Source organism: Mchenga conophoros, linkage group LG6 (genome assembly GCF_057382185.1).
Source record: "Mchenga conophoros isolate Kocher_MC1m ecotype Shallow Benthic linkage group LG6, M_conophoros_male_GT1.1, whole genome shotgun sequence".
Taxonomy (NCBI): Eukaryota; Metazoa; Chordata; class Actinopteri; order Cichliformes; family Cichlidae; genus Mchenga; species Mchenga conophoros.
This window is the reverse complement of record NC_140531.1, coordinates 27,611,967-27,626,496: the sequence shown is the minus strand read 5'-3', so window position 1 is coordinate 27,626,496 and position 14,530 is coordinate 27,611,967. Positions and strand designations below refer to the sequence as shown.

Here is a 14,530-nt window from a genome sequence, read left to right as displayed (position 1 = left end):
TTTATTGCAGTCTTAAAGGGATTAAACTGTAAATGTAGCATGTGTAAGTGTGGTCATCACATAGTACTTACAGCTAGCTGTGAGTCATTGTGTCTACAGTTAGCTGGTGTTTGGAGGAGCGATGTTCCTTTATCTTTGCAATGCTTCCTGTACCGCCGCTGCCATATAACCACATGCAGATCATTTACACCTGCATGCTGAACAGCTTGCTAGGTGTTCTGATAAATAAATGCTGCTCTAAACATTTTCTCGTCCACAGAAGTTGTTTTTTTCAAAACCATTTCTGGCGTACGCAAATGTTGCTTTGCAGAGCCGTGTCGTCAACTTTTGTGATTCGGTTGCAGGTAAGGTTAGTTTCAGATGATTTTTCCATGTAGGCTGTCTTTGTGCATCATTGCTGTGCACGATATGTTGAAGCGGCACTGCCAGTCCTGTCTCAGCTAAAGCTTCCTGTGGATTCTCTGCAGTTTTTAGCTTTGACTTTCTGCCCAGCAGGCAGAAAGTCAAACTTATCTGAAGTTTGACTTGGTCTTCTAGACCATTCCATGACTGCAACACTGTGCACCCTCTTAAGCTTCAATATTCTCACAAAGGCTACAACATTTCAATAAACAGGCTCTATTTCTGGCTTGTGTCTGATAGTGTGCAATTTCTTCCCCCTTTGTGCCTTTAGCACCTATTTTTTTTTCTTGACAACTCCAAATGTACCCACTGTTTTTTTTTTAAAGACAATTTTTGAAGAGTGCCACTTTCAAGATGGAAGTGCTTTAAATTTCTTTTGATAGACTCACTCGGCTTTACATCATTTAATTTTCATGTTCCAGTTAGTTGTTTAGAGGATCCCATGGCTGTTGAGTGTTAGCATAAGGTTAAAGAGTATCAGGCTCTGAATTGTCATCTGTTGACAATTCTTAATGAATTCTTAATTCTTCAGCTGCCTGGCAACTTCTGAAAAGTCAACTGAGGTCAAACTAGTTAATCACACTGCAACAATAATTGTTTTTTAGCCCATGAAATTGTCACAAAATGTGCATTAAGAATACTGTTTTTTGGGGTGCCTAAACTTTTCCATTCAACAAGGTGTATTGTAACAAATGTGTATGTACACTGTATGTAAGCATGGATGTGCCCTGTGTCGATATAATGTGGGCATCTATTTAAAAGGCAGTTTAGAAGACATATAGATCCTGATGCCATCCATTTTTCAGTTTCCATTGTGCTTCCATCAGACAAAGATTTGAAATGATACACTTTGACTTTCCAGCACCCAAGACGAAAGAGAACCAACCTCCCATTGTTATCTCTCTTCTTTTATTCCTCCCTCAGTGGTCAAAAGAAGGGAGGTAATTCCAGCCAGGTCCTACTTAACACCTTCAATTTGTCTTTTGCTTCCCACACCCTTGCACTCCCTTCTCATCCTCCTCCTCATCCTTTCCTCTCTCCACTTCACTCCCCCCCCCCCCCCCCCCTTCCATGTCTCTCCATCTATCTTTCGATCTCTATCCCTCGCCTTCTCTCTCACTCTGTCTCTTTCCCTCATTCCCAGTGATGGCTTTCCCTCTCTCAAGGTGATGGAGGCGGGTGTGTATAGGTCTCAGAGAGCACGCCTCAGGGATTATACAGCCCGCTCGCATGAAAGATTCATGATGCTCAGGAGTGTCGGTGTGTGTGTGTGTGTGTGTGTGTGTCGCTCACGCTCAGGCACTGACTGGAAAAAGGGAACATGGAGAGACAGAGAAAAAAGGAAAGGAGGTGGGGGATGGAGGGTACAGAGTGTGAGACAAATTGATGGTGCACACCAGGGCTAACTCTCCAGGCTGTGATTATACTGCTGGCTTCTTTGTACACACTTTTGGATGCCATCTTAGTCAGGTCTGTCTTACAGATGACAAAAGTTTTGAACAGAAATAAACTGCATTGACTGGACTGGTGGAAAATACCCAAACATTAGCTACATGAATGAATTTTCAACAGGAGAAACGTGATTGGAATAAAACCCTATCACAGTCAGTGCCGATGTGAATACATGTAATAACTGTCTAAAAATGAGACCTTATCCAAAATGCTATTTGTTTGAATGGACCGAGAGAGAGCTGCACGATGCACTATCAATTAAGAAGCAGCCATAGTCAGAAAGTGCATTAACTGGATTATTATAAACTAAGAAACAGGTATTATCTATTCATTATGTATTCAAAAACATATTTACATAAATCCATGAAAAGTCTAGTGTTTCATCCAAGAATTAAATATTCTCTAGACAACTGAACAATTAGTAGACAGAAATGAATATTTTTCAAACCAATTCAGTACCTGGCAATGCAAAAGTCATCATTTTATACAATAAATCTCATCAACGCCTGATGATTTCGTATGATGTGGAATCTGCTTACCTTTTTTTGGACCTACTGACTTATTTGATAGCCCATGCCTATTGAACAAGATCCTACCCAGCCTAATAAGAAAAAATTTGGGCCCAATCTAGCTTTAAAGTCATCAGTCAGGTCTTGGACTGAACCAGTAAAGACATCTGATGTACATTTTTACAAAGATCTGCCATGTGGTGCACACAGACAGATAAAAAGACCTGTACATCAAATGCCAAGTTTCCTTTTCACAGAGCTGTACAGGTGCTCAGTCTGAAAATAGCACTGTGGTAAAAAGCAAGCATTTTGTTTGTGTAGTTGTACTGTTACAAGTTCTCATGAGATGAAATGCAATCTGGAGGTTCAGTTTGACCCATACATCCACAAGAACACTAAAATAGGTTTATAATACAATGGAAAAAGAAATGGCTTCCAAGAAAAAACACCTAGAAGAGCCCTGTGCATCGGGACTCCCCACTGTGCCAACCCACAGGTTTCACAGAAACGAATGAACAGGCTATGTTTCAAGCAAGTAAAGCTGATCTGAACAAAGCTCACACAGAGACCGACACGAATACATATTGTGTACTGTCCAGAGGATAAGTGTTGACAATATATTATATGTAGTGAGGATTTCTATAGATGGGGCAAAAGGAGATTAGTAATACAAAACTGGAAGAAAAAGCTGGGAAATTATCAGGTTAATCGGGGACTAACAAAAAACGAACAACTGATAGAGTTGGGGAGTTGAGTAGAAGGAAAACTAACTTTTTCACTGCCCTCCTCATGTCTCAGCCTTCGTCTTTCTCTCTTCCTCTCTTTGTATGTACATGGCTCCCTTCTTGTCAGGTTCATGCCAGGAAAGGCCGTCTGGCACAATAAGTAGCATTTGCTATGAGCGTCTCTGCCAGAGGAAGTGTGTCAGTGCCAAGTGTCTATTGGTGTAGGACAACTCTATTCATATGCCTTCACCTTGGCAGTCTTTCTGTGAACGGAGAGAGGGGAGGAAGTGGTGGTTGTGTGGAGGTGAGCATGTGTGAGAAATGTGAATGTGTTTATCTAAACCTCTTTCGGTGGCCTAATGGCCCTTTCCCGGCCTGTTCTCTCTCCCTCTCGCCAGCGTCTTCAAACACATTGCATTATTGCCACTTTTGATTGCATTTCAGATTAGAGAGTGCTGGTGGCGAGCACATAAGAGTCAAACAGAGGGAAAGAGAAATGGTGGCAGAGAGAAAGAGATGGATGAGGACCAGAATGAGAGAGCCCGAAGAGAGGCGGGACAGAACGAGGGTGGGGAGGGAAAAAAGAGATAGACGGACAGACGGCGAGGATGAGAGAGAGAGATAGAGCTTAAATGAGGGACAGAGAGGAAAGTGGAAACAGGAAAAACAGAGGAAACTCTGGAGGAGCATATTATATGGCCCTTACCCCCCTCTGGTAAAGCAGCAAATGGGAGCGGCTGAGTACCCACTATTCCAGTGACCTTGGAGGTCAGTTGGAGGAAAGCAGCATTAATCAAACTGACGCCCAGGCTCAGGCGGATGATAGCAGGCAGCAATGCTCACAACAACTATGCACACATACACATTCAGCCGACTGCCATCCCCAGCACCCCCACCACACCATCCCTGCTTATATACACATCTACCTCCCTCCACATTTATTTGTATTTTTCCTCTCATTCTTTCTTCTCTTTGCATTATACCCTCTTTTCTTTCGCCTCTCTTTCCCTCCCATTATCCATTTCTCTCCTCCTTCTTCTTTGTATGCCCTAAACTCCCTCCGGATCTCCAGCTACACACAGTGAATTAACCCATCTCCACCCTGTGTTAATGGACTTCTAAATATCAGCTCTTGCCTGTAGATATGCCACCAACATTTACATTGGTTCTGGGATTAAGTCAGTTGCCTTCTGGCCACTCGCAGACATATAGATATCAATTTGCTTGTGTTGCTCATTGGTACATATTCCATGTAAATGGCTGGTGGGGTGTCAAATATGCATATTCTTCTCTGTGTCTGGAAATGTAATGTTTGTATAGAGGTGTGGGGAAAATGATATCCAGTGCCAGACCTGTATATGTATATCCATATGGGCTTTATTCTGCCCTTTTCCATAATGTCAAACACGCATGTAAATACAGAAACAGTCATTCATATAATATTACATTGACAAGCAAGTCAGTTATTTTTTAATTTTTTTTTAATTGCAACATGTTTGCAATCATAACAAGATGAGGGCAGCAATGGGTAGATCGCCCTCTCCCCTTCCTGTAGCTGGGGATAGATACAGCTACATTAGGACCCTTTCACTCTTTATACTGTGCAATAAAAGCCAGCCAGAAAAGTATAATCAACAAGCGCGTACGTGTGGTGTTTCTGCGTGTCAGTCAGTACAAACCAGTCAATACACCCAGGGCCCTGCTAAAAAAGATGCGTGCACGTTTGTTGTTGTGTATGGGAGAGAAAAGTGTGTGCGCACGTGTTTGCGTTGAGAGCTGGGGGTTGGTTAGAGGAGTCTGGGTTAATCTGTGACCGCTTGTCTGTGCCGATGATAGTATTGATCTGATGAAGATCATCTGAAGGTCAGGATATGTTGTCTTTGTTCAGGGGGCGCCTTGATCGTGAGGCGCTGGCTGTCTTTTCGCTGTCTGTATAACTGCTTATAATACTTCATTTTTTAGTAGACATTTTTTAAATACAAAGTGAAAAGTGAAGAAAAATAAATTTCCAGCTTTGGGCCAATACTAGTATGAGATTAAGTGGAAAACGTGCTTGTATCGGTGTTTTGACAGCATTATTATGATCAGTAGATTACACAGGCTGAAAAGCAAATATTGTTATGTTGGCATTTTGTGATTGACACTTCTACTACTTTCCCTTTCTGTGGGTCATTATCATAATTTCAGAATGATGAAACAGAAACTAGGCTTGTTAGTACTTAATTATTCATTTGAATCCATAAAGGCAATCAATTAAGCTTAAGTGTGCAATAAATCTGATTAACCAGTCAGTTCCCAAAACACCATAAAATCCATGCAGGTCTTATATGCTGGTAATGAGTTTGCAAGAAGGGAGGGGGAAGGGGCTAATAAGTGAGAGTGCTCACCCACAAACACACACACACAAACCTTGGTGCGCAAAACACAATTGTGCTTGATGCATTTTCTTTTTCGGGTGATAATTTGATGTATTAGCTTTTGGGGATGAAAGATAAGCAGGGCTTAATGTATGCTAATATTAAGGTCTGCAGCTTGTAACAAAATAAAGCAAGGTCATCAGAAAACGGCGCATGTGTAATTAATAGATGAATTCATTACAAAAACAATGACTCAGTTTAGAAACACTCATTAACAAGATAAGGCATTTGAAATGGAAATACAAATGTTAACGGTAATGTGTTAACAATCAGAGCGGCTAAATTCAACCTTGAAACGTTTTTAATGCAGTCCGTGCCCATTCGATTGGGCGAATGTGCTGCCCTCTTTTCTGCCACTGCTGTATCATTCCTTATTATTCTCTGACATACTTGCTTGCTGATGCTCTCCCTCCCTCCCTTTTATCCCAGCCTTCATCTATCCTTCTCTCCCTCCCTCCCTCTTTTGCTGGCCTTTACCTGCTCGCTTGTCTCGGGGGAAATTACCACAGCTCAGAAACGCTGTCCTACTGCCTGCACTGCAACGCTCTGCTCTGCTGTGCTCTGCCTCCCTCCCTCCACGCATACAGCACACATATGGACACATGCAAATGCATACACACACACATGCACCGCAGACACACAGTCAAATACAGGCGTGCACTTAAAAGCACCAGCACATACACACAAAGACTGCATAACCCCTTTCCCACCCCAAGCATAAACCCTTTACCAGATGCTGCTTTCTGTTTATTCTTGCTATTATGCTACCCAAAGCAGTACACGGGTACAGAGCAGTACAGAGGATTAGAGACACTTGCTGCCAGTGCTTAGACTGAATTTGTGTGTCTTCATGAACTTCATACATGCTGTATGTGGCTACAGCTAAAAAGAGCACGACTTTTGTACATCAGACCTCTTCTTACACTAATTCGCTCTTTAGTCTTAATGAAAGTTAATGAAAAGGATCCCTCCTCCTCTTCTCCTGCACTAGCATGCCTTTAGCTACTAGCAGTCTTCCTTATCTCCCAATGCAATGCTGCAGACCTTGGAGATGAGCAATGAGCAACTCAGCAGGGTTTTCCCACTCTGTGCGTGTATTTAATGGATAGGCACTTCAATCAGCACTGCTAATCAGAGTGAGAAAAGCTTCCCATGAATGTTTCAGTTCAACCACAAAGCAACCCACTTGCAAATTTCGCCTTGAAGTGGCAGAACTGGAGGAGTCACTGTGCAACATTCTTCTTTTATGGGCAGTTAGGAGATGGTCTCTTCCTGTCAGAATTATCATCATGACGGCCCTTTTGCATATGTCAAGTCATGCCTTTGGAAATGTCACTTTGAGAGAAGCGACAGTAGCTCGCTGTCTGCATTTTGATTACTCACATACATAGAGTCCAGACTGATGCAGAGGATTGTGTATTCATAATCAATACCAAAATACTGACATCACCAAGTCATCAGTTACCCCACATCATACACCAAACTGTAAATCTCTTTTTCTGCATTATGTAGTGAGTGAGGTTTTAACACCGAGACCTGCTTTTGGACTTGGTAAATCCTCAGATCATGTTTAGCTAATTCCACAAAATGAAAGCTCTTGGTAGTACCTTTGAAGAGGTGCTTTGTATTTTTGAGTAAGGCAAAGAAACATAGACTGTAAGTGCTATGAATTCATTTAATGATCCCATAAATCTACCTGATCTTTCATAAACTAGATTTTGATCTCAGAAGGAAAAATACAGTTCGGGATTCTGGTTATGTAATTTGTCTGATGCGCCTGCGTTTTAATAATGTGTGTGTGCGCATATTAAAGTCTCAAGTCTCAAGTAGGAGATACTTTGTCTTGATAAGACGTAGCCAGAGAGCACGTGCATTAAATTTGCATGTTGCCTTGTAACATACAAGTGTGTATGCGTGCTTGTGACGTGAGTAACGTGTGCGCGGTAAGCATAGGAATTTGTGGTTTGGTGTATACACATGCATACTTGGGTGAATATGCATGTGTGTGTGTGTGCGCGTGTGGCAGACTCTGGCAGCAGGCTTGAAATTAAAACCTTATGCGGAACAGAGCTCGTGATTGAACTGGAATTAAAACAAAAGGCAGAAGAGCACGGAGTAAAAAAAAAAAAAGAAATGGGGAGAGGAGAAGGAGATGGCGAGAGCAGCAGGAGGAGGAGAGGTGTATTGTCTAAGAAGAGAAGAAGTGAGCGATTGCCACCACTGCAGTACTACAGCTCGTCTGGGTTGTTTCTTATCAGAATGTCAGGCAGACCTTTCCCATTGACTCGCTTCTGTCAGCAGTCTTCTTAAATGTGAAAGCAATTAGGGAAATTGGCGAAGTCAAAGAAACATCTCAAAGACACCTAAAAGAATAGCTGTGATGAGTTGGAGAGCGCATGTGGAACAGGGAGGGATGAGCGCACACTCACATAAAATACATGTGAATGTCTGCACTCAAGGAGAGACACACTCCCTGTCTTTTTTTTTCTTAATGCACATACACCTGAGTAGCTCTTGCCTTTGATGGCTGAGATCATGTCGAACCACAGTTTTCGTCTCAAGTCTGACCTGTCCTTTGTGCTGCATGCATTTCTGTGTCTCTTTGATATCTCCTAAGTAATGCACTTTAGTTTTCTTGACCTAATAAATCACTGAATTGACGCTTCAAGTAAGCGTATTATATTAATTCAGGGACAAAATGATTACTAGGAACACAGCTTATTCAAATGGCACACATTACAAGCGAATTCCTGCATTTTCCCTTTTAATAGCCTGCACTACACTTGCCTTAAGGCGTTTCTGAAGGCATTCCCCTCTGCTCTCACCTCTCTTAACCCCTGAGCATGGAGCATCTGCTTTCTCCATTCAGTTGGAGCTTGCTGATTTAATAGCTCTGGGCATATTGCCTTGAAAAGGAGGAAGAAAAAAAACTTTTGGCCAGGGCCCCTGGCTTTCTCATTAGTAGTCTCTCCCTGCGATGTATAGGAGCATTCTCACTGGTCAGCCCTCCTCTTTGTGGAACACAGTCTTGACCTGTTCCCACCACACATTGTCTGTGTGTGTGTGTGTGTGCATGGAGCGGTCATTTCCATGAGAAAGGAGTGCAGAGAATGGACAGGGGCTGCGTTTTCTTTCTGTGAGATGGCTGCAGACGCGACTGAGGGTGCACAAGGGCGACCTCATCCATCATGTTGTGAATAGCCTAAAATTATCACCCAGTGTTTCTGGACATCATGTGATGAAGAGATTCTTGACAAAGGTCATCTTGGGTAAGAGCAACCCGGGGCTGGCTCTCTGACCCCAGTTTTTGGGGGGTTTATTTTCACTTGCTTAAATAAAGTTCACAGTGTAACTGCCAGTTGCTTATGGAATTTATACACATTTACCATTTTAGTTATGCATCACATAATGTATTGTACTAGATAAAATATGAAATCTTATGTAAAATATGTGGCCCTTTAAACAAAAACTATAGGTTAAAAGGAGGCTAAAATGATTACACATGGTTACTAACAAAAGTAGGTTTGCAACTATGAACATTGTCTTTGCTATTATATTGAGTAATTTGATCCATTCTTAAAATTAACTGATTGGAGCAACTTTAAGACTTAAATAGCTAATCTGCTGGGTATATAATTCAAAATGCCTATACTTTCTTCATGTATGTTCTTTCCACAGCATGACATGTCTCACATTTGTTTCTTTTTTAAGCACACAGTGCTTGCTGCACGCTTCAGCAATTACCCTGGACATATGAGCTGGCTGCCTCTGTCCCTTTTTTGTTTTGTTTTTTTCCTGGTTGTCCGTCGCATGGTTGTATTAAAAAGGTCCATCCTCGGTGGCCAGTCGGGAGGTTTGAAGACCGGAGGAAGGCGGGGCGAGTGGGCGGGGTTAGTGTTTTGGTTGGTCGGGAGTGACGTATCCGGAGCGACTTCCTGGTCTGTCTGCTCCCTGGGAGGAGGAGACGGAGACTGCAGTGTTGTTAGTTTGAACAAAATGGCTGCGAGACCACTGTCAAGGAGAGCTCACTGAACGCCTACCATGAGTGTCCGCTCCGCCGTCTGGATCAACACAGAATGTATTTCCCCGGAGTCGCTACTCATTTTGCATTTGCGGTAGCCAGTCCGTCGCTAGTCGTCCAACCGACGACTTAAACAACAACAACAAAAATCTTTTGCACTTTAAAACAAGTTGGGTGGCTGGCTGACGGCCGTCGGCTTGCTCCGCGAGAAGTCATCGGCGATTTTTTTTTTAACGAAAACTGCCTGATTTCTCTGGTTTGCAAAACCTTGCAACGGTCGACGACTTACGACGCCAACCAGCTAACGTTAGCTTACATAATTTAGCTGCTTTTAAAAGTCATTTTAATCGTGTTCGTATTTTTTTTGTTTTTGTTATTAGTGGTGCTTCGTCCGCTTCCCCGCCCCCTCCCCCCGTTAAATCGTGACGTTTTAACAAATTGTTTTTTGGTAAAAATAATTTCACAGCGTATGTGTTTTGGGTTTTATTTTTTAATCTTTTTTCTTCTTGCTCAAAGCATAAATTACCGTACTTGCTGTGTATATATCTGGCTGAGTAGCCGTTGTTTACCTCGGTATCTTGTCACCAAGCTGCTACAGCAGCAGTCGGCTTATCTACCAAGTCTGACTTTAATTACGACTAAATCTCTGCTCCATCTCTTTACGGGTAACTTTAGAAAAGACATCGGAGAATGCTTTTATGCATTTCCCCCCCCTGCCATGCATCGACTCTTAACTGAAAGCTGCCAAAGCTGTGATTAAAGCAAGGTAAGTTTATACATTTAATTTATTTATATATATTTTTAGATTCTTGGCAAACTGATGAATAATGTTAATCAACGTTTGGCAATCAAAAATTGTAGCGGCAGCCGAAAAATGAAAATCGCCGTGTTCCTCTATAATTAAGCTAAAGTATATCACTCAGCTCTAGTCTCATTGACATACAGACTAAGCCCGGTTAACAACAGCGGTAATGCCCCGGCAAACGCTCAAGTACTACATCATTAAAACATCCATTAACAGTTTACTAAGCGTGTTTGTTTTGCCCAGATTTCTGCTCACATTGTTTATGCAGGGCATTCTTCGGCAAAGGAAAACACTGATTGAGCCGAGGTATTCTTAGATGTGCCTTTAGACACGGGTTTGATGACTAATTTTAGTGTATTTATTTGAAGGGTCTTGAATATGTTGGGAACTTTTGTGTTATATCATAGCCCTTTTATGATTGGCTGAGTGCGCTGGAGCACACTATGTACATGTGAGTGTGTAATGTGATGGTTTCTTGGAGCCACTGGGAGAATTGCTTTGCCTTTTCCAATGTCTGTGTGGTTATTAGAAGGTAATGGGGCGCTAATTTTATAGTTATAGTTTGATTGCAGATAGCACAGAGTTGCATTAGGGCTGTAACACCTTTTTATATTTTCGTTAAATGTTTTAATTCGTGCCTATCCGATGTAGTTACACTTTTCTTAAATGTGGCAAAGGCACAGTCCCATTTGTTCCCAATTTTCGCTACGCTTCGGTCTGTGGTTCAACTGTATCACATTATGTATCTTGTACACCATTGTACATTCCACTACACTAATTCTTAGTACATTATTAAACATAGCTGTCCTGTCTCTCTTCCCTCCTTTCCTCCACACCCCTCCTTCCCAACTCGGATTGAACTGTCGCTTTCCATTGCTTCCCCCCCTCGTGCATCCTGTCCCCAGGCGCTGGAGTATAGCTTTTAATATCTCCACCGCGTGTCTTAATTGAAGTACATAATTTCCTGTTCAATTTCAAACCCCCTTTTCCTCCACCCCTCCTCTGACATCTCTGTCACCACTGTCTTATCTCTACCGTCACACATCAGTGAGGTGATGAAATGAAAAATGTGCCCAAGCTGTAGTGGCACACCGTACATTTGCAGTCAGATGGGGATGGTTTATTTTTGTGTATGATGGATATATGCACTGTCTGTGAATGTAAATATTTTTGTGGCATATTCAGCCAGTGTCTGCACATGTGCAATGCCTTTCATTTTTTTGGCCATGGGACTGTGTGACTATTTATGTCTAGCTCAATACCTTTGCCATTAAGTAATGCTCTCCAGTTGTTAATCAGGACTTGAGTGCACCCTAGACGGCCAGCTGACAGACGGGCACAAACACACAGCCCTTTTTTGCCCAGAGCTAAGGGTCCTTCAAGGCTGATGAGCATGCAGTAAGGGGATAGCTCTGAAAAGATGTTTTGGGGGGTGTCCAAAATGAGTGGAGAGAATAGGATGCTCTTCACCGTGGAACAAAAAGGAGGAGGGAGTTTAGTTTTTCTTAAATACCATGCAATTACCTTTACCATTACCAGACACAACTGTAACTAGCACTTAAACCACAGCAAGTGGTTTAAGGCACTAGGGTAAATTTTGGGATTGCACATGGACCTTAGATCACCATTGAGGGGGTCACTCCTTAGGCAGTGCATGTTATGCTGCAATGAAGGTGCAGGTTTTCTGCCAGAAGCAGTCAGGAGCAGTGTGGAGTATCTGGGGGTGTAGCACTGATTTTTGCATGCCACTGTCCACTGTACTGTGATACTGAGGGAGCAGTGCAGTAGTCTCTGTGTACATGCAAGTCTAGCAACTGTTGCTAATGAAAGCAGACAGAGAGAGACACTCTGGGGAGTTTATTCCCTACTTCCAGCACGAAGGGAAAGTACTATACCAACAGTATTGAAACATGTATCGAAATACGCTTAATGTCATTCACCTGCAGCAGTAAATTAGGTAGTCTGCCCTGCTGGAATTAGTCAACATAAGCAAAACATTATAAGTTGAACTGCCGATGGGAAAACAGTGTTAAAGATTTGCTTGGTTCCTTTTTACTTTTAACTTTAAAAAAAAAAAAAACTTCAATTCATTTGAACTGTATTTATGTGTGGAAAGTGGTTAGCCCACTGTCACTGTTAATGTAACAGTTGTAGTATAAAAATAACCTAAATGTATTAAATATGCAGAAAGTGTGGCATAAATATTGGTATATGTCCTATTGTCATTAAAACATTTCTGAATTAAATTAGCTCGGTCTTGTGACGTTTACCTTAGTCCCAAAATGCAAAAGGATTCAAAATGAGAAATTTCATCTCACAGAGGCTCAGACTCAATGAATTGTATTACTTCTTTTGCCTTTTTGGCAGCATTGCAGGCAGGAAACACATTACCCATGTTGGCTCTGGATCTAACCAGGCTTTAGGCTGTTGGCATCTAGACACTGTTTTGATTAGAGTGTATTGTAACAATGCCGGGAGGACAAATCTTGGCAGTAACTCCATCTGCAGCCCCTTATCACTAAAGGGGCAGGATCATTTATTTGAAAGGAAACCCAAGTTGCTTATCCTTAGTTGACCCTTTGCAGACAAAACATGAACACCAGTGTAAGTTACTATCATTAGCCTTGTTTCCACTGCAGGGCCAAGTGTAAATATACTGTATCCACCATGCATTTTTCTGTACAGTGGTAAAATAGTTTATTTTCCTTGTCAGATATTTTGTTGTGGCCCTGGTGAAGCCCCCTGTAGTTGGACTTGTGTGTTGCTTCTGTTGTCAGTCCTCTCCCCCTGTCATTGACCCTATCCCAGGCTTTAGTGTGGTAGTTACTGAGCCTGTGATTATGAGGCTTTTCAAACAACTGGCACAGTCGCGATAGATAACGCGCTTAACACCGCCGCAGGGTGCTCCTCAAGTAAGGGTACATTGACAGTAGAATCAGCTGGATTGAATAGGGGGCTGCCAAAAGCCATTAACCTCTTCCTCTGCTCACTGTATTGCTATTTTAATGTCAAGGGGGGCAGGATCTAGATTTACCAAGCAATGGTGTTTGGTTTAGCCATTGTACCAAATGAGTAGTGTTTATGTGGGCACACCCCTAAGGGGGGAGTGTGTCTGTACTTTGTGTTTGCAGTTGTAATAACAGAGCACCAGAAAGTCATAAATGGTTACAGTGTCCTTCGATGGATGTAAACTAGAAAACAAAGCTTTTTAGGTTACATCCATCCATCGTGTAGACCAGGCTTTACTGTTGTTTTGGTATAAGATGGTGATCTCATGTTATGATAGATGTGATCTCCACGTCTTACACTCTCATACCCATATCTGGCATTTCTTGTGAATTTGCAAAAATTGAAGATGCACTCTAAATAGGCATGGATGAAATTAGTTTAAGTTGTGAGTAAAAGGTGGCAGTTTAAGGAATCTTCTTGTGATTAGTAGCCACACATACAAACTAAAGGGAGGTGGATGTGTAATTGTCCTCCTTATCTAACTTCTGTGCCAATTTAGGGGGCAGGGGCTTTAGGGGCCCACCAAGGGTAAGCTAGGACTGGGTGGAAGCAGGGGGATGGGGGAAGCGAAGCTGAAACCCATCGAGCTGCTGCCTGAGAGTCTTGGCAGGGATCCAGGGGAATGTTCAATGTGCCGAGGTTTGGTTGAGGCCCCGGTCCCTCCCTCTACTTCATGTTAGCTAATTGGAGAGACGTGGACAGAAGGAGATTGGCATCAGATAGAAACTGACAGAGAATATGCAGGACAAGCAACCATATAATATTCCCATTTCCTGCTCAAAATCAACAGACATCCTTACTCATTATGTAACAGGACTTGGTCCCTACAGCACTAACAAAGCTTTCAGTTATGGCAGTGTAAATCGCACTAGCATGCACTAGCTCTCCCTTCACTGGGGTCATGGCTTTGGTTGATAATCCACGTCAATTCTTACCCCTGAACACAAACTTGAATACAATCAATGAACTTTATCCGTCTGCTTTTACTTTTATTGATGTATGGATGTAAAGTGGTTTTCACAGCTCAATTTGCACTTCAATACATGACAAATTATAACAATAGGAAATAAAAATAAATCATGTTTGTTGGTGGCAAATCAGGTCACCTTACAACACAAAAACAACAAGAACAGTATTAAAAGGTAGGAAGAATAAAAACATATAAAACAAGATAATAGCTGATATGCAAA

At 42.1% G+C, this 14,530-nt stretch overlaps 1 protein-coding gene across 4 annotated transcripts in view; it reads left to right on the top strand.

Annotated features, from left to right (window-relative positions):
* Positions 1-9,332: 9,332 nt before the first annotated feature.
* Positions 9,333-14,530, top strand: part of tnrc6c2 (trinucleotide repeat containing adaptor 6C2) — a 54,418-nt gene continuing 49,220 nt past the window's right edge. The window contains exon 1 of one of the 4 annotated variants that reach the window (XM_085277212.1): positions 9,333-10,292. The gene's annotated coding sequence lies outside the window, so the exon portion shown is untranslated. The remainder of the gene's footprint in view (positions 10,293-14,530) is intronic. The other 3 variants (XM_085277211.1, XM_085277214.1, XM_085277213.1) reach the window with 3 other exon arrangements.